The 19,562-nt window shown below is 43.6% G+C and overlaps 1 long non-coding RNA gene across 1 annotated transcript in view; it reads left to right on the forward strand.

Annotated features, from left to right (window-relative positions):
* The first annotated feature begins 2,772 nt into the window (after positions 1–2,772).
* The window catches only part of LOC123585029, a 125,756-nt gene continuing 108,966 nt past the window's right edge, over positions 2,773–19,562 (forward strand). Inside the window, exons 1-3 of the long non-coding RNA XR_006705859.1 lie at positions 2,773–3,099; positions 9,508–9,577; positions 13,818–13,987. This is a non-coding gene — a long non-coding RNA (uncharacterized LOC123585029). The remainder of the gene's footprint in view (positions 3,100–9,507; positions 9,578–13,817; positions 13,988–19,562) is intronic.

The following is a 19,562-nucleotide window of genomic DNA, read 5'->3' on the forward strand; positions in this document are numbered from 1 at the left end:
TATAAAAATAGTGCATCATACTGGGTGATAGTCTAGGCATTACTGGTATTTATTGATAATCTATTATGTTTCAGGAGCCTGCACACATGTTGACGGAGTGGCTGTGTTGCACAGAGGTTACTAACATGAGCTTTGAACTCAAACAGATCTGTTTGAAGTCCCAGTTCCATCAGTTGGTACGTGTGTGATGTTAGACATGTCCACTATCTTTTCCAAGCCTCAACACACTTATCTATGAAATGGTGGTCATATGAATTCCTATTTGGAGAGGTTGTTGATAGAAATAAATGATTTGATGCATATTAAGTGTTTGTAATGCCTGGAGCATCATAAATTTATGTTATCTGGTTTCATTTAATCTTAAGAGCCTGAAGAGTAGGTATGATTACGCTGCCATTCTACATAGAGAACCCAGTATTACAGAGTTAGGGGAATTTGTATCCTAGACTTTTAGAACATTAAATCACTATGTCCATACTTACAGCTTTATAGTGGAAACAGCTGAGGGCAAAAGAAGCCATGGACTTGGGTCCTCTGATTCCCAGGCGAGGTCTCCTTTGTTACTCAATGTTTCCCCTCACTTGCTTTACAATCTCCATAGCCATTTACAAGGAAACTCTCTGAACTGTCTGCAAATGTCTGTCTGACCACTACTGTTAGCATCGGCCCACCCTTATTTGGAGGTTGACTGCACAGTTTATATTTTCCAGACCATTTTCATCTCCTCTCTCTGTGCTCTTTGGGCCTTTCCATCCTCATTAACACCTCTACCAGAAAGGAAATGTAAAAGGAAATAAAACTTAAGCCACTCAGTTTTGCTCCTTATTAGCAGCTCTTTTTAAAAGATTTGGCGGATGGGGAGGCTGACTTTTAGCTACAGTGGGGTTTTTTGATTATAGCAGTGGATTTAAATTAGCTGGGCTACCTTTCTTGCTGTTACCATGGATAGTTGAGAGTCGATTGTTTGAGCCCCAGTGGGCCTGTGGCCACAGAGACCCCCGTCAGCCCAGCCAGCAGCTCTGGCCCTTCAGGCTTGCTGCCCTCCCTGCTGCGCCTCCTTTACAGACCCTCCACTAGGGGCTCCTCATTCCATATTAGAAACAGACCTCTCTAAGGTCACTGTGCCCTTGGCCATGTTAGTTAGGACCGGCACATTGTGAGAGGAGCCCCTGGATTTGTGCAAGGTGGTGGCCCTGAGCTGACCTGAATTGGCAAAACACAAAGCTGGAAATCAGAACATGTCAGACATTTCCTTTCATTCCTGTTATGTTTTAAAACCTAGCTCCTTTTCGAGTTACACTTCACTTTTCCTTGGAGAGTGCCCTATTTCTTTTGCCAGCAGGTCCTTAGGGCCTCCCTGCTGCTTGTTACCTGGATTTCATTTGGCCAAGGGCTGGGAGGGGGGCCTGGCAGCCAAGCTTCTGTTAACCTTGCCAAGCAGACCTCCTTCTGTCAGGTTTTTATCCTGGGAGTGTCAGGAGGATACAGTCCCCAAATGATTGTGCTCTTTTGGCCTACTCCACTTCTTAATTCCTCTGCCCGGTTTAGCATAGACCTTCGACCCCTCCTTTTGTCTTTTATTACTTAAAGGCTTTCTCTGTGATTTCCTGCAGCCAAGTATGGGCTGGATTTTAATGGTGGATGTGATATTGAGCAGCCGCTTGGGAACTAGGGATGGCCACTAAATGGCCTCAATTTCCCTATTTGTAAAAGCATAGGGCTCTTCTAAAAGACACCTATGGTCCCTTGGCACTAACTTTCTACGACTCTGTAAATACTTGTTTTAGGAAGTTTCTCTTCAGATTTGTGGAACCAAAACAATATATAGGCAGGAAATCAGGCAACTGGTATGTAGGCTAATATTTTCATTAATCGTATGATTTCAAATTCTGTATCTCATTTTTTTCCTCATAGAGTCTTCTGTTAAAAGTCTTAGCAGTATTGTAAGAAGAAATGGGATGCCATCGGTGGAAACATTTTTGAGTGTTTCATGAAATAATAAGAACATTATTATTATAAATCTAAGCTATAATTACAAGTATTTTAAGATTTCTCTGATGTAACAAAAGAGTAGTTTCTTTGTTTTTAGAGTCTCTAGGAAATGCTCCACCAGAATTTAGGGATACTTTTTTCATGGTGTATATTTAGAGTTATAAATAATTGTTTTTGTAATTAAAAGGTTTTATGAAATGTTTGATAATTTTTGGCAAAATTAAAAATGGTTTCTTATTTATAGGTAAGGAGATCTAACTCAGGAAATGTTATGTCCTAGAGGAGAAAATACCAGCCTGGATCCTGGGTTCAAGTCCCAGCTCTGTCATAATTAGACTAGAAGCCCCTTAAGGACAGGGCTCTCTTTCCCCAGCACCCAGGATGGCACCTAGACCGAATCCCTGCTGCCTGAGGTACTCATAAATATAATAAATACCAAATAATAATAATTAAAAGAAAGTATAATACGTAAAATAATAAAAATAAATAACTGGGTGACCTTGAACACCTTGGTTAAATTTCCCAGGTCTAATTTCATTAATTCAGAAAATTCAGGGGTAGCAAGAGCACACTGTATACACTGTGTATTAGTTATCTTGCCAATGAATTTTATATATATAAAAAACTATATATTATATATTAATACATATGTAACTATATAACACGTATGTAGTATATATAGTGTGTGTATATATATGTGTGTGTGTATATATATATATGTGTATATATATATATATATATATATAAACCTTCCATGGATTTCCTCTTTTTGTCCTGTTTATTTCTGCATCACTATCCTCCATCACCACCAGGTAGAGTTCATCCTGCTGAAAAGGCCTGGGCCTTCCTTTCTTTGTAAATCCTCTGCAAACAACCACTTGTGACTGGGGTCCAAGATGCTATAGGTACAGCAGTCCTGCTTATCTGCTGTTTCTCTTTCGTGGTTTCAGTTACTCACCTTCAACTGAGGTATGGAAGCAGATGATCCTCCCTCGGTGAATTGTCAGAAGGTCCATAGCAGCCTACCTAGGTCACAAGGTCTGGGTCATTCACCTGACTTTGTCTCATCCTATAGGCATTTTATCATCTCACATCATCACCAGAAGGGTGAGTGCAGTACAGAGATTTTGAGAGAGAGACAAAGAGAAACCACATTCACATGACTTTTATTATAGCGTATTGTTCTAATTGTTCTTATTTAGTGTTATTGTTATCAATCTCTTACCATACCTAACTTAGAAATTAAACTTTATTATAGGTGTGTACATATAAGGAAAAACATAGTATATATAGGGTTTAATACCATCTATGTTTGGAGCATCCAGTGGGCATCCTGGAATGTGTTCCCCATGGATAAGTTGGGGGGGGGGACTACTGTATACAGAATATTTAAGAAGCTTCTGTGAACACAGCTGGCCTTAGTGGGGATATATAACCTGGCAGGTTCTGATTTGCATGTCCATTTCCCCCCAACCCTCCCTTTCTCTTCAAAGAAATTTGAGTTCTTTTATTTTATTCTGGCCCTGGCTCCCACAGGGATTTGGAACTGAATAACATATTTAATAATTTCAGAAAGAGAGAATTTGGGAGCTGGGGGATGAGAGAGGCAAGTTGGTCATCAGAAATGGAGCTTTTGGGGTTGAGCCTTGGGGAGAAAAAGAACACTGCTGTCTGTGTTTGGGGAGGAAGAAAAGAGTGGGGAGGAGGGAAGGGAAGGAGGGAGATAGGGAGTGAAGGCTGGGGATGTGAATGGGGGTGGGAGCATCAGGGGCTCAGAGCTGGCTGGATCTAGCTACTCCTCCATGGAGTTCCTGGGAGAGAGGCCTGGGGCCTATACCCTGTGAATTGGGGAAGGGGGTTGAAGACCCTCTGGTGAGCAGTGAGGGTCCTGCAGGATGATAAGGGGGACCATGAGTGTTATAAGTGGAACCCATGGCTTTTCCTATCAGGAGGATTTAATTTACTCCGTGACTCAAGAACCATAAATGTACTGGAAAAAGAAGTTAACAAACAGGTCCCTCTCTTCAATTCTGTGAGACAGCCATGCTGTATAAGCTTAACAGATATATTTTAAACTCTGCTGGGTTTCTGATTATAAAAGTCATGCTTGTTCATTGTAGAAAATACAAAAAGCATCTAGAAGAAAATAAAAATCACCTAGAACTCTCCTTCTCAGAGATGACCACTGTCAGGATTATGACACCTGTGTCATTTTGTAGCTTGCTTTTTTTACTTAACAGTAAGTTCTGAACTTTTTTATAGGTTTTCAATATTTGCTTTCAAGATAATTTTTTAAAAGTTTATTTATCTTTGAGAGAGAGAGAGAGAGACAGAGAGACAGAGAGAGAGAATCCCAACCAGGCTCCATGCTGTCAGCATGGAGTCCAATGTGGGGCTCGATCCCACAAACCCTGAGATCATGACCTGAGCCGAAATCAAGAGTCGGATGCTTACCTGACTGAGCCACCCAGGTGCTCCTGCTTTCAACATAATTTTTAATATATGCCCTTCACTCTTAGCTGGTTGGTTCTTCATGGCTGTCGATGCCACTGACAAGCTTGGGGGCAGATAGGAGTTCAACAGCTCTGCTCTTCTCCATGTGGAAACTACCTCCCTAGGTTTTGTCCCATCTCAGAGCTTGAAGAGCTCTGTTCCTTGTCAAGGCAAGTCATTGTTCTTGATTGTATTCCCGCCAAGAAACATGCCTGCACTGGCCTCCACCCCACACTGTTTCCTGTCCATGGGTGTGCCCCTTAGTTCATGCCCCTTAATTCCACCCACTTAGTAGATGTCAGAAGAGGGCTCTCATTTTCTCCCCTCTGGTGTCTCTCCTCCAACCTGTATTACATGTTATTGGCATATTAGTCATATTAAGTAACAGCCATGAACTCTCCTCTCCTCAAAAACATTTAGTGTCTCCCTACTGCTTACCGTCTCAAGCCCAGACACCCTAGGCTAGCATGCAGGGACCTCTCATGTATGGCCTCATTTCTCACACAAGGGAGAAAACTTTGGTGCTTCTCTGTCTTTTCACCAAATCCAATTAGTCACAATCTCCTGTTGAATGTACCTGGTAGGTATGATTGGCCCTTCTGTCCACCTTCTTTGCTCCGGCCTTAGCTCACACCCTCCTAATTACTGAATTATAAGAGACCTGTCCCTGGCTTTCCTGCCAGTCCTTCCCCCTCTACATTGCTCTTCACACTGCACACAGAATGCTCTTCTGAAGTGAAAATACGACCATTGTACATTCCCTTAAAATGTGTAATGGCTTCCCATAGAATTTGGAAAAAGCCCTAATTTCTTAGTATAACCTAAAGGCTCTTCCTGATGGGGACCCTGCCTCATGTCCCTTTACTACTTCCTTGATGTTGGGCTTAAATCGCAGGAAGTGTCTCCAGTCCCTGTGTAACCCTGAGGCATTCTCCAGTCCCCTTCATACTGCCCCACCCCTCTTTTGTCTTCCCTGCCCTCCTTCTGAGATTCTGCCCCTGCCCCTGGGTTAAATGGCTATCTTAAGTACTTCTGAGGCAACTTGTTCTCCCTTTATTCTAGCTTCAGTCACATTGCTCTGAAGTTGTCCCTTGTCTGTGAAGTAAGGAAACTTAGGATCTTTGAGGGCAAAGATGGTGTTGAATTTGTCTTAGTATTTTCCCAACACTCGGTACAGGGGATACAGCATTGTGTATTCAATCAGTTTTGGTTTATGGATGAATGGGTGAGTCCTAATATTTTGCAGGAATGTATCAAGCATTCAGACACAGAGAATTGGCAGTGGGTACTTATGGTTCCTCATTGGCAATACAGGCAAAAGGACAATTGAATCTAACATGCAACTCCCATGATTGCTCTAAGTCTTCATCATCCTTATGTCTGTGCTTGAGGCTGTTGATATATGTTCTCTTTCTGGGCTTTTTATGTTCGGGGTTTCTTTAGGTGTTTGCGTATGCTTTGTGGCTGGGGCACGGTGCAGTTTGCTGTGATCCCAGAGGGGAGAACCCATGCCTAGGAGCCTGAGTGGGGTCATCACTAACCCAGGACCACTTTGATCTTTGCCCGTGATTTGAGTGCTGTGTTCCTGGGATGTGACAAGCCTAGGGTCCTCCTACTCTATCACCATCTTCTCTCCAAAATCCACCCATGATTTAATAGTAATGATGACAGTGATGATGGAAAACATAAAAAAAGTTTTATTTGTATCAAGTCCAGGCTGAGGATGTGAGTGATATCTTTATTCTATACTGGTCACAGGGTACTTCCCTCATCCATAATAAGCGTGGTGTGTCCCTGGTCCAAATCACTAAACATTATCACAGTTGCCTTCTAAGAATCCCCTATGCTTTCATTCTTGGCTCATGCCAGGGAAACACTCAGATCAGGTTGCCCTTCCTTTTAACACTCTTTAGGAGTTTCCAGCTGCATTTGGATCTGAGGTCTCTGTAATGACCTATGAGTTCTTGCCATGATCTGGATCCTGTTCTCCATTCCAGACACATCCCACATCCTTTCTTCCTTAATCACCCCATTCCAGCCAGGCCAGAACTTCTTTCAGCTTCTTCCTTCAGTTTCTGATCTCTTTCCCACTTGAGTATCTCCTTTATGCTGTTCTCCCTGCCTAGGATTCCCTCCCTCTGCTTTTTGCACAACTGATTGCTTCTCTCATTTCAAGTCTCAGCATGGGGTACCCTGACCACTTTCACTAGTGGGTCCTCCACTATATTCTATCACTGGACGCTTTGCATTGTCTTCATAGCGTTTCTTACCAGCTGTAATAATTATGAATTTATCTTTTGGTTCATTGCTACTCTTCAAATTGTAGGTCTAGCACTTACTGGCTGAATGACCTTGGGCAAATTATATAACCAACTTTCACCCACATCACCTCATCTGAAGATGGAGATAGTTTTCTTGAGAGCTATTACTTTATGCCAGGTACTGTACTCATTATTTAACATGGATTGAGTTAGGCCTCCCAGCAGAGGGGCACAGAGAGAGTGCCCAAATTGCCCAAGGTTACCCAGCTAGTTAATGGCATAGACAAAATTTGAACCCATTTAGTCTGGCTTCAGAGCCCATGCTCTTCCCTTCTCTGCCAGGCTACGTGCAAATGTTCATTGAATACATAAATGAGAAGCTTCCTCCTCAGCTTTCCTGATTTTTCTCTGAAAGTGTTCTGTATGATAGGAGTGTTTGCCAGCTCTCCAGATCCATGTAGAATGCCTAGATGCCCCCCACCTTGCCCCACTTACCCTACTTAGAAGGAAATGTGGCTTCTTTGGCCCCCTGAAGGCTGGATTCTGAGCCGCAGCCCCCAGGGTGGCCCTGATGAGGTGGAGGCAGGGGCCCCCCCGCCTTTGTGCAGCAGGAGCTGGTTTCAGACAAATACGCTGTGTGTGCTCCTGGCAGCATCTGCTGCCTACAAACATCCAGCTACAAGGAATTCACTCTGAGTTGATTCTTCTTTTCTTTTCCTTGACAAAAGGCGAGAACTATGCAGGGAGGGAAACCTTTACTCTGGAAAGAATTGTTAAGTGCCTAACCGGCTTTACTGTTCCACTGATCAATTCAGAGGACCCGGGAGCCTGGCAACTGGGGCAGGGGGCTTGGCTCAAGAGGGCCCAGGATTTGAAGCCCCACTTTCCCTAGCAGTCCTACCATATAAGCCCCTGACCTGGGGAGTGAGAGGTGCTGTGGAGACACGGGCTTTGCCTTCAGCTGCCGATGACAGATGTCATCACACACAGGTCCATATTTCCATTTCCAGTGCCTGCTTCTCCTTTAAAAAAAACTTTTTTTTTTATATTGATGACCTATGGGGGTTCCTTTGAGCATCTCTCCTGGTTGATGAACCCCACCTTTGGGGGTTTGACTACAAGTACTGCCCTCCTGCTCGATCCTTCATTTTACCAGATATATCTCTGTGTACCAGGCTTGTAGCAGGCATCTCGTGAGTGAACACACAACACTCAGTGACTCTTGAATGACCCTGAGCAGGTCTCTCCTGCAGGGGAAAAGCATTGGGAAGAGAGGATGTGGTGTGAGCAAAGGCATAAGATCAGGAAATTGTGTACGTGATTAGGAAATCATGAGCTCATGCATTTGACTGCAGATAGGATACTAGTGAGGGAGTGTGTGGGTTATTCTCCAGATGCCCCTTGTATCTATTTTTTGCCTTTCTCCTCCCTGCTCTGTGCTCCAGGAGGGAGACTCCCGTGGTTCCATCACATGGCCTTCCTTACCCTCAGCTTTCCTGTCGGAATTCAACAATGGGAGACATGGCCAGCTGGCAGAGGAAGAGGGAAGCAGAGGTGGGGTTATTTATTCCCTTTCTCCTCACCTCCCCCTCCTCCCACCCCCAAGCTGCTGGCGTTCTGGCAGAGCTACTGTCCACCAGTCCTTGAGCCACACTGCTGTCTCAGGCTCTTCCTTCACCTGCGGCTATCCCAAGGGACCGGGGCACACTGTTCCTAGCCTTCACCCCTTCAGGCCTAGCCACAGTATGGCCTTCCAGTGGTTGTTGGTTCCTGTGGGGTTCACCTCCGCTTGCTGTTCCTTAAACCCTACTTACAGCCCTATCTGGAAACGTGGAAATCATTCAGTGTTTCTGAACACAAGAAGGATTTGAGCAGAGGTATAAAGAATAAAGAGCAGTGAATGCGGGAGATGGTGTGCACGTGGAGAATGAACAGAAGTGGGCAGCTGACCGGATATGTGGAAATGGAGAAGGAGCCTTTGAAGCTGGGTCCACATCCCTAGGACCAGGCTGACTGAGAGCATGATGGTGCCACAAGCAGAACTGGGGGAGGGAGGGGAATTGCTGTTACCTTTGGTTTGAGAGAAGTTGAAAATACCTCCAGCCTTCCTCTAAAAATTGTGGTCCTCATGGTTATCCCCTCCGAAGGGCTGGGTAGTATGAAGTATTTCATCGGCCTCCTCCAGGCCGGTCTTAGCTCAGGCAACACCACACACGGATGCTGCCCTTCTGTGGAGGGGGGCTACTTAGTAGTCACCCAGTGCAGTTGGGGTACTTCAGAGGGTTAATCCACCATGAGCACCTGGGGGTAGCTGGACAACAAGGAGATCTCAAGTCTTTTTTGTAGCAGAGGATTTTATTTAGCAATGAGTTGAAACAGCAAAACACATCACACGAGAACACTGTGAAGGAATACAGGCTACTTAGAAGGCTGAGAGGAAAAGGAGGTTCATTCTGTGTGACAGCAGAGGGCAGCTCCGAGAGTCACGAATGGAGGCGTCTGAGAGGTAGGCTACCACTTATAATGGAGACAGCCTTCTAAAGATTGATTCAGTCTGCCTATTGGTGGGATGAGCTCCTTACAGAGTGATGAATGCCTCGTCCCAAATGGGATTAAGTTGAAACTAAATGCTTGCTGGTCACTGACTGTAAAAAGACTTCCTGTATTGTGCTATAAATTGGGCTGAAGAAAGTCACATCATATTCTATTTCCCTCAGTTCCAGCCCAATGATTCTGTGATTTTCCTGTTGCCTAACTACAGGTGCAGAGGTGGGTCGATGTCCACAAGACTAAAACCAGCAGCTGTCCAGGTTCTTGGCCTTTCGTTACAGGTATGTTCTAGAGGGAATCAACAGCACAGAGAACAAACAGAAAATGCTTTGTGGGTCAGAAGCTGAATAATCTTACTTGTTTCTATTTCTCTGCTATGGTCATCTTTGTCTCCTTTAAATAATAGGCCATTTCCTATCAATTCAGATTAACAGCATGAGTTTGATTGGTCAACCATGTGGGGACTAGGTGGAAGAGAGAACAAATATGCTTTGATTCCCTAGTGGTTCTACCAGCCGGGGAGTTTCAAAGATTTCCTTTTAAATCTCAATTGAAGATAGGATAAAGGAAATGTGCTATGATGAAAGCATGTCTGGAACATAGAAAGGTGGCAAATGAAGAATTTCCTGCTAAATGGGGGCAGAGAAGAATCTCTGTTTGGGGCGGAAGGGTGTTAAAAAGATACATGCTTATCTAGAAGCACAGTATCTTGAAGGAATTCAGATTTTTCTACTTCAGTCTTCCATTTGATAAGCCCTACATAATATTCATAAATTGACTTTAAGTTTATAGACTGTTTATGTGCATTATCTCGTTTTATCTTGTGAGGCAGATGTGCCAAATAATACTTCCCAGTTTACCAGATGAGCAACTTGAGACTTGGAGATGCCAGGTTTCCCGTCCAACACCATACCGATCATTAGTGGATGAGCTAGACTTTGAACTTTAATCTTGTAGTCTTCCTATCACATCATAATGAAACATTAGATTGTAAACTGATCGTAAACACTTATTGTGTATTTATCTTATGCCAGACAGTGGGCTAAGCGCTTTACATGGGTTACGACAATTCCCATTTTCCAGATGTGGAAGCTGAGAATGCTCCTTCCAGCTTCTGGCTCTACCAAAGCAGAGACTGTAGTTGAGTCTCAGTGTTGTTACAGGCTTACCTTATATTTAACACCAGGATGAAAAAAGAGATGTCAGTAGCCTTCAGCTCAGGTGAGAATGTGCATGTCTGTGTGAGGGCTGGTACGTGTGTGCCAGGAGCCCTCCCAGAGCTCCACACATGTGTCTGTAACTGCCTCCTGGCCATCTCCACTGGTTTATATTCCCAGAAACGGAAATGTTCATCTCTCTGAAATGTTCAGCTAACCTCCCTATCTCCTCTCCAACACTGTCCCTCCTTTTGCATTCTCTGTCTTGGCCAGTGCCATGACTCAAGCTCAACACGTAGAGCAGGTGTTGGTGGTGAAGACCTCTAGATTTGACTTCAACAAAATTGCTCCTGACCATTCCAGCCTTTCCATTCCCACTGCCGTGCCTTAGGTTGGACCAACATTACCTGACTTTGGCAGTACCTGTCTAGTGGAGTCTCTCTACTCTTCTTCCATTCCTACAGATTATCTCAAGTTATATTTTCCAGAGACATAGGTTTTATCCAGTTGATCTCTTTCTCCAAATTCTGCATTAACTTCCGGTTTTAGTTATTCATTCCTCAGATGCTAATTGAGCAACTGCTAAGCGTCAAGCACTCTTCCAGGCTCTGGGAATACCAGAGTGAACAAAGCACAGAGCCCTGTCCCTGTGCCACTTCAAAAGTACACGCTCTTCAGCCTAACAATCAATGTCACCTACAGTTTGGCTCAACTCATTTTTCTGGCCTTTATCGTCTCTGCACAGCTGCAGGTAATATCCACATTCCTTGTCATCCAGTCATGCTGAGTATTCCTGGTGCCTAGAAATTTGTGCCTAGTTGGGTGATTACCTTCACCTGGAGCTCCACTCACCTGTCCAGATTTCCTATGACGGCATTCACCCGCATCTCTTCCCTGAATTCTTTCCAGATCTAGTCAGAATTAATGTCACTGATACCTTGGGCACAATGTTTCTGTATGTTATGGTTATTATCACAGCCTGCATGGTTTCTATATGTGTCTGTTTCCTCCTTAGACTGAGTTCTTTGAGCAGAGGAATGTCTTACCTGTATTTGTATTCTCAGCCCTTTGTTCAGTCCCTGGCACGTAGTAGGTGCGTAATAAATTTTAGCCACTTTGAAATATTATAGTCTTGATAGCACCCCTAGTCCCCCATCACCTACCTCCCCCTTTTCAAAGATCCTTAACAGACTTATTTCCGCTGATAAATACATCTTGCGCGCGCTGGTGCACGAGTTCAGAAAGGCACTTTTTAGCCTCTAGGTGGCAGTGTTACTGTGCTCAAAGGGAAGGAGTGGAGCAGCAGGCCAGGAAATTGTATCAATCCCTTAGGGTACCTGCCTTCCCATCTCCTCTTCCTCTGTCTTTCCCTCCTCCCTTTCACCCTCCCTCTCTCCTTTCTTCTTCCCCCCTCCCCGCTCCTCCCACCTCCATTTCTCTTCATCTATTAAATTTCTTCACAGTTTTTTTTGAAACACCAAAGCGTATTGTAAGCACTGAAGAAAAGATACAGTGCCGGCCGGAGACCCTGTCTCCTCCCTCACACACTTTGTGTAGAATTGTAAATTTTAATATTTCTACCAGATTCCATTTAAATTTTGGAGGTGTGAGGGATTATGATCTTCGGAGAAGGGGAGATAGGAAGCAGTTGTTTTTAGAAGCAGACAAGGAAATAATTCAAAATGGCCTCACGACATGTCTGGCTATCTACCTCCATTCCTGGATGTGTCCTAGGTGTTGAGGTAGAGCTGAACACTCAGCTTTTCCAGGCAAGTCTGAAAACTGACTTGTCGACCACATTTAGGGAGGGCATGAGACTGTATCAACAGGGGATGTTTCCATTCAGCTCCAGAGGAAGGTGGCGGAGTTTGCTGGGAGCCCAACTCCAAGGGGGAGAGGGAGCAGGAGAGGGTGGGGGGCCAAGCAGGGTGGACGTGCAGGCTCCAGCAAAGGCAAGGGAATGCAGCTGGGCTTTGCTGTCTGGTAACGAATCTAAATCTCTACCTGCCTATTTTTCCAGAGTGCCCACTGCTCTAACAATTCAGCATTTTAAAGGAAGATGGTGGAGGAGGGAATTGGTAATTTAAGCATGAAAAATGTCATTTTGCCTCAGAGCAAACTGCCTTTCTATGCCCTGGCTCCTTTTGTGTGGTTTGGATTTAGGCATATCTGGAAGATCATTTGCCCAATACTAATAGGAAGTCTCACTGTGCTCGTTTGTTGCAAGATGTAATGGGACTTCCTCTCACTGTGGGAATAGCAGCCACCTAGTGCCACTGGTTTCTATTTTTCTGTCACCAAGAGAAACACTCTGTTTCTCTCTCTCTCTCTCTCTCTCTCTCTCTCTCTCACACACACACACACACACACACACAAACACACACACACACACACACACACACACACACACACACACCAAAGAACTCCTGGATTTTGCCTTTGCACGTTTCTCTTTGAGACAATTAAAATGCAACCATCTTCTTCCAAATCCCATACTTATATTCTTTCCCTGCTTTGGGTTTAAGGTCATTTGGTTTAGAAGGGAGGCCCTTTGACTTGCAGGGAGTTAATTAATCAGACTCTTTCCTCCTGCTAAATTCCTCAGTATCTTTGCTTTCTAAAACAGGAGCCCTGTTTTCCTCTCCTTTCTCCTTCGAGTAGCATGTGCTTATCACTTTGGGACCATGCATTTATTGTTCAGTTCTTGAATTCACTGTTGTTATTTATCGTTTTTTTTTTAAATTTTTTTTTTCAACGTTTATTTATTTTTGGGACAGAGAGAGACAGAGCATGAACGGGGGAGGGGCAGAGAGAGAGGGAGACACAGAATCGGAAACAGGCTCCAGGCTCTGAGCCATCAGCCCAGAGCCCGACGCGGGGCTCGAACCCACGGACCGTGAGATCGTGACCTGGCTGAAGTCGGACGCTTAACCGACTGCGCCACCCAGGCGCCCCTATCGTTTTTTTTTTAAATACAGATACAACTGTAAGAGGTTTAGAGCTTTACTTGACTTTTCTGTCTCCTTATAAAAGTATGTTTCTTTGGAGAAATCTTTTTTTTTTTTTTTCTATTCTGCCCCAAATTCTTTGATCAGTGCCATTGATCTCTGCCACCTCTGGGTATTTTGAGGCCCATGTGTGAGGTACCATGTTCTCCTGAAACTGGCTAGGGCATGGCAGCCCTCACTGTTGGGCTCCCAGCAAATTCTGCCAGTTGTCTGTTGGCGAGTAAACTTCTTTCCTCTCTATCTTTAAATTGGGGGAGAATGACAAGAAGCATCTGTTAGATAGTCAAAGTCTTTATAGTTACCCAAAGCTCCTTGAACAAAATAATACCTTTCTTTTCTTTTTCTTGCCTTCTCAGATGGTTCCTCAATGAGGTTCAAGCTGCCTTATGCCTGGGCCACAGCTGGCACCCCCTGTCACTCGTTGCCCTTGTGTTGAGTTTCCCTTGTGTTGTTGGAACGCTTGCAATTTGACTGGTGCTCCAGAGCCTCGAGAAACATAAGGAAACTCACCACCCACCCGTGTGAGGTATGCAAAGATTGCCTGCTGGGCCTCTCTGACAAAGGCTTTCTAACAGTTTTTAAAAAAATTGTCTGTGATGGGAAGTGAGGCTATTCAGAAGTGATGGCCCATAGGGTAGCCAACAGCTGATACGTGGCTAAGGAAGAGGAATCAGACTGGCTCAGTGGTTGACAGTATGGGTTTCCAAGTCAGTTAAATTTGGGTTCCAATCCCCAGTCCATCATCACTGTGTGGTACTGGGAAAATGCCCTTAGCCTCTCTAGGTCTCCTTTCTTATAGAAAATAGAGAAAGTCATGGTACCTCAAAAAGTTATTCTGAGGATCACCTAAGATAATGCAGGCAAAATTCTTAACACAGTGCCTGAAACACGCCAAGGGCTCAGTGAATGTCATTTGTAATCTACAACTAAAATGATGACTCTTAAGGGTGGGAAGGCACCTTAGCGATCATCTGCCCACTCCATCGTCTTACAACTGAGCATGAGGCACCCTGGAGCTGTCCACAGTCACTCAGCCAGTGGATGACAGGCAGGTCTCCTGACTCCTAGCCCAACATGCTTTCTCCCTCAGCTGCAGACCCTAGACCTCCCTTCCTGTTCTGATGGTAGTAGCGGGTGGCAACACACTGGTTATGATTACATACTCATTCGTTCAATAAATATTTATTGAGTGATGCAATGACAAGAATACACAGATCCTATATTGAGCAATCCTGCTGTATTATAGGGGGAATAAAATACGCACCAGTAACTAAAATTCAGAGCACTATAAGTACTCATTAAATAAGGATTTAAAAACGTACCACGGAGGGCAGAGAAAAGAGGCCCCATAAAGCTGAATGGGAAGGTAACAGTGAATACTTATTTGGCTCCTGTTACGTGTTAGGTGCAGTGGGCATCCAAACTCTAAGAGCAGGAACTGTCTCTTATTTATCTTTGCGTACCCAGCACCTAGCATGGTGCAAGTGTGTGGTAGGTGGGTAACAGATATTTCTAGGGGGACGAGTGACTCGAAGTTCTGTCTTCTATCTGTAGTCTAGAGGCCATCATGAGGACCTGAGGACTAGCTGGCAGCACCACTGCCTCTGCTTCTCCTTCCTCTGCTGCTTGTTGCTTTCTCGGCCTGTGCCTGTGGGTGCCCACAGCAGGACAGCAGCCCTCAGAAGTCAGCCCTGTGGTAGGCACCATAGTTGCTCTGCCTTAGGGAGGACTCGGCTCATAAGTATCTGACTTCTCCCCAGGGGCCTGTCTCTCCTTTCCACCAAAGCCCTTGTGTCCTGCACCCCATGCCCACAGCTCTCGGCACTATGCTAATCTGATCAATGATTCCATTTTGTCGTGTTGTTGCCCATCTTGGCTGCTCTGTTAGAAAGCAAGCTGAGAGCTGTGATCTGATTTCTAGTGAGTTCTGCTACTTTGGCTGGAGGATTGAGAGGAACTGTGTGGGTAGATTTATTTCTCAAATAATCTTCCCCAGAAACCTGTGTTGGCTGTCTTTGTGGAACAAATGGATATTGTCAGTGTTATTGATTTGACCTTTTCCCCTCTCCTGGTGGACAGTGTCTGTGTCCTCACTGCTCCATTCTCTTGGTGCAGTGAGACAATTTAGAGCCATTTCTAGGAATCCTGCTCTTCCCTTTGGCATTTTGGAGGAAGAAAAACATTTTTTTTTTAATTGAAGCATGATCAACATGTGATATTCTATTAGTTTCATGTGTATAACATGGAAAAAAATTTTTGACATAAGCACAAGATAATGATGTTGCAACACCCTAGACGCAACTCTGGTCGTGTGGCATGCTGGAGTCCATGGAAAATACTTCGGTGGAATGATGTGGGCTTTTATTTCTAATGGTGGTTCCTTGTCTCCTGGGAACCCAGCTAACTGGTTGGGCTTTTCAGTGATTTGTGGGTGGTATGGGAAGGAAAACATTCTGATTTTTCTTCTTATTCTGCAACGAGAGAGGAATGCAGGCTCAGATAATATTCTTTTCACTCTAGTACTGAGGTTACTACTAACATTGGCACTGTATGTTCCTCATGTGGGAGGAACACGGGGAAGCAGAAAGTTCTCAGAAGCGTCAGGCTTGGGTAGCATAATCAATTTTAAAAGGAAGAGCCTTTATATTGTTTTGGATTTTTATCATGAAATTATACATGTTAATTAGAGAAAAAAAAAACATTAAGCAACCAGATAAACAAAATCAAGAAAGAATTATTAAAACACCATAGCGATGCTAACAGCTTACAGATACTTAGCTTTCCAGCCATAGCATGGCCACCTTTCAGGGTCAGAGGACGGAAGAGGCATAACTATTTCTCCAACATCAATTAAAAATAACCAGGGCTGCTTTCTGTGAACTGAAGTTAATAATGAAAATATCTTGTATTTGTGTACTTAATGTATTTATAAAACATATTTATCATCTTATTGAATCTTGTAATGACCTTCTTCTGATTTATGTTGTGAATACTCTCATTTTGTAATTAAAAAAAAAAACCCAAACTGAGATTCAGGAAGGTATAGAACAATTAAATAACAGATAAGTGGCAGATCTGGAACTTGAACTGAGGTCATTTGATTTCAGAACGAAAGTTCAATGTGCTAGGTTCCAGCCACCTTATCGTTTTATGGGAGTCCTGTGTATCAGTGATTGCTACAATAATGCTGTGTAATAAACCACCTCAAAATTCAGTAGCTCGAAATAAGTATTCATGCTGTTACTTATTGGTCCACAGATTGACTGAAGTTAGCTGATCTAGCCTGGCCTCGCCTGGGTGCTCTGCTTCAGGCTTCAGGTTGGCTGGATTTGGCTTAAGCCTGTGCCTTGGGTTTACATCTGTGCCATGTGTATTTATTTTGAGGACCAGAGAAGAGGATGCTCTTCTCATGGCAGATCACTGGAATGCAAGATCTATGATGAACTACATGAGCACATAGTGGGGAAACGCCCTATTCCTGCCATACCTGTTGATATTTCAGTGGTCAGAGCAAGTCACATGGTCATGCCCATGCAATGAGGAAGGATATACCACCCACAATGGGAAGGGAAGGGGGGTGAATAATAATACAAGCCATCATCACAATCTGGCTTTTTATTCATTGTTTTGTGCATACAAAATATCCTTACTCCCATCCCAATACCCTTAAATATCATCTAGTCAATATCTAGCTTAATGTCTAAGATCTTGAAATTATACCAAATCTTCATATGGCTTCTATTGACTGAGATACTTCTGAAATAAAGAGATAAGTTATTTGCTTTCCAACCACCCAATATTCAATATTAAAAGGGACAGAATACCTGAAATAAATATGGCTCATTGCAAAATGGAAGAATAGTAGGCAGACTGAAGTCACTGACTGCAGTCATTCTGAAGTCCTATTGTGCCAGCGTAGCCAGATTTCCTCTCATCATGTAGGTATAGAGTGTTCTTTTAGTGGGCCAGGGATTGGCAATGGTACAGGGCCACATAGTAAACATTTTAGGCTTTGCAGGCCTTTGCATTATCAGTTGTAACGTCTCAACTTTGTGTTATGGCAAAAGCATCAGTAGACAATATATAAATTTATGGGTGAGGTTGTGTTTCAATAAAACTTTATCTATTACATCAGGGGAGGTAAGGTTTGGTGTGTGGGACATGCTTCACTGAGCCTTGGACTAGACCCTCGTTCTGCTCGGGTGGCTCATGGCTCACCGGGCCACTGTTCTTCATGTCTTTGGCTCCAGTATTTTCAGACACCATGCATGGCCACCTCTGAAGAGAACTTTAAAGAATAAGCTGTTCTTTGTGGATCAGCAACTTTTTCAGCCTGCTCTCTGCTTATAGAAATTTGGGAGCTAGAGTTCTTTTTACAACTCAGACAGTTGTAGTGTCAGGTCGATGTCATTTTACCAGTACAGGTATCTCAAAAATTTTGAGTTTCCTCCATGTGATTTCAGTCAACTCCATGTTTGTTACACCTGTGGTTCGTTTGGAGACAGATCTCTTCTCTTGAGACTTCGTTTTGGCTGCCTTGGGTTTATCAGGCCTCTGTGGGATCATGCCTTTTATATTTCTTGGAACTCTTTGTCCGGTTGAAAAGTACTGATAGGCACCACTTTTGTCCTTTCAGAAGTTGTAACAAAGGACGTGACAATCACACACTTGATTTGTCCTGAGGCTGATAGGATGGCAAGATAAAGACAGTTTCACTTTTCAAACCTGCAAGTCCTGAAATTTCTGGGCTTTCTATATTTTCTCTCAGTATTGCTTTCACGCTGGTCAGTTTCCTTTACAAACTCAACATTGTCTTGCAATACCTCATCTAGCTAGTAACAACCAGATTACACTATCAACATTCTGCCTTGACACTTTCTTGTCCAATGCTTCAAGTTCATTAGGCAGATTTCTGTCCTCCATGCTATCACAGATGAGTTTTGCCAAGAGCTTCATCACTAAATAACATGGATGGCATGTTTCCAGCTTTCCGTAACACTTTCCTCATCATCTGCCTAATCACCAAACCACAGTCACATATTTTAGGTTCTCATTATGACAGTACTCCACTTCTGATAACAGTTTCTGTGTTGGCCAGTTATTGCTACAGTAATGCTGTGTAACAAACTACCCCAAAACTCATGACTTCCAATAACAAGCACTTAATCTCACATTTGCAGGTCTGCTGTTGAATTGTCATTCAGCTGATCTAGGGTGAGTTCAGCAAGGGGCCTTGTTTTAGGTTGCATATGACTGGGGTTGGCTCCAGGCTGTTCCGGGCTTGGGTCTTTTCCAGAGGAGTCTGCTTTCAGTTCAGGATCATGGTAGGGACAAACTCTTCCTACAGCATATCAGTGGAGCACTATAAGTTGAACCACACATTTATTATTATTTTGCTTTTTAAATTAATTAATTAATTAATTATTTAAAAAATTTACATTCAAGTCAGTTAGCATATAGTACAACAATGATTTCAGGAATAGATTCCAGTGATTCATCCCCTATGTACAACACCTGGTGCTCGTCCCAACAAGTGCCCTCCTTAATGCCCCTTGCCATTTAGCCCATCCCCCCTCCCACACCCCCTCCAGCAACCCTCTGTTTGTTCTCTATATTTGAGAGTCTCTTCTGTTTTGTCTCCCTCCCTGTTTTTAAATTATTTTTGCTTCCCTTCCCTTATGTTCATCTGTTCTGTGTCTTAAAGTCCTCATATGAGTGAAGTCATATGATATTTGTCTTCTTCTGACTAATTTCACTTAGCATGGTACCCTCTAGTTCCATCCACGTAGTTCCAAATGGCAAAATTTCATTCTTTCTGATTGCCAAGTAATACTCCATTGTATATATATACCACATAATCTTTATCCACTCACCCATTGATGAACCACACATTTAAAGTTTGTGCTTGCATCATATTTACTAACATTTTGGTGGACAGAGCATTTTATGTGCCAAGCCTAACATCAGTGGAGCAGGGAAGTTTACTCTGACCTCAGTGGGAAGGGGAAGGGAATGACTTGTTTTGCTAAATAACAATCAAATGATTAACTAGGATTCCCTTTCAAGATATTGACATCAAAAGGAGAAGGAAAGAGGTAGAC

This window comes from Leopardus geoffroyi, chromosome C3 (genome assembly GCF_018350155.1).
Source record: "Leopardus geoffroyi isolate Oge1 chromosome C3, O.geoffroyi_Oge1_pat1.0, whole genome shotgun sequence".
Classification (NCBI taxonomy): domain Eukaryota; kingdom Metazoa; phylum Chordata; class Mammalia; order Carnivora; family Felidae; genus Leopardus; species Leopardus geoffroyi.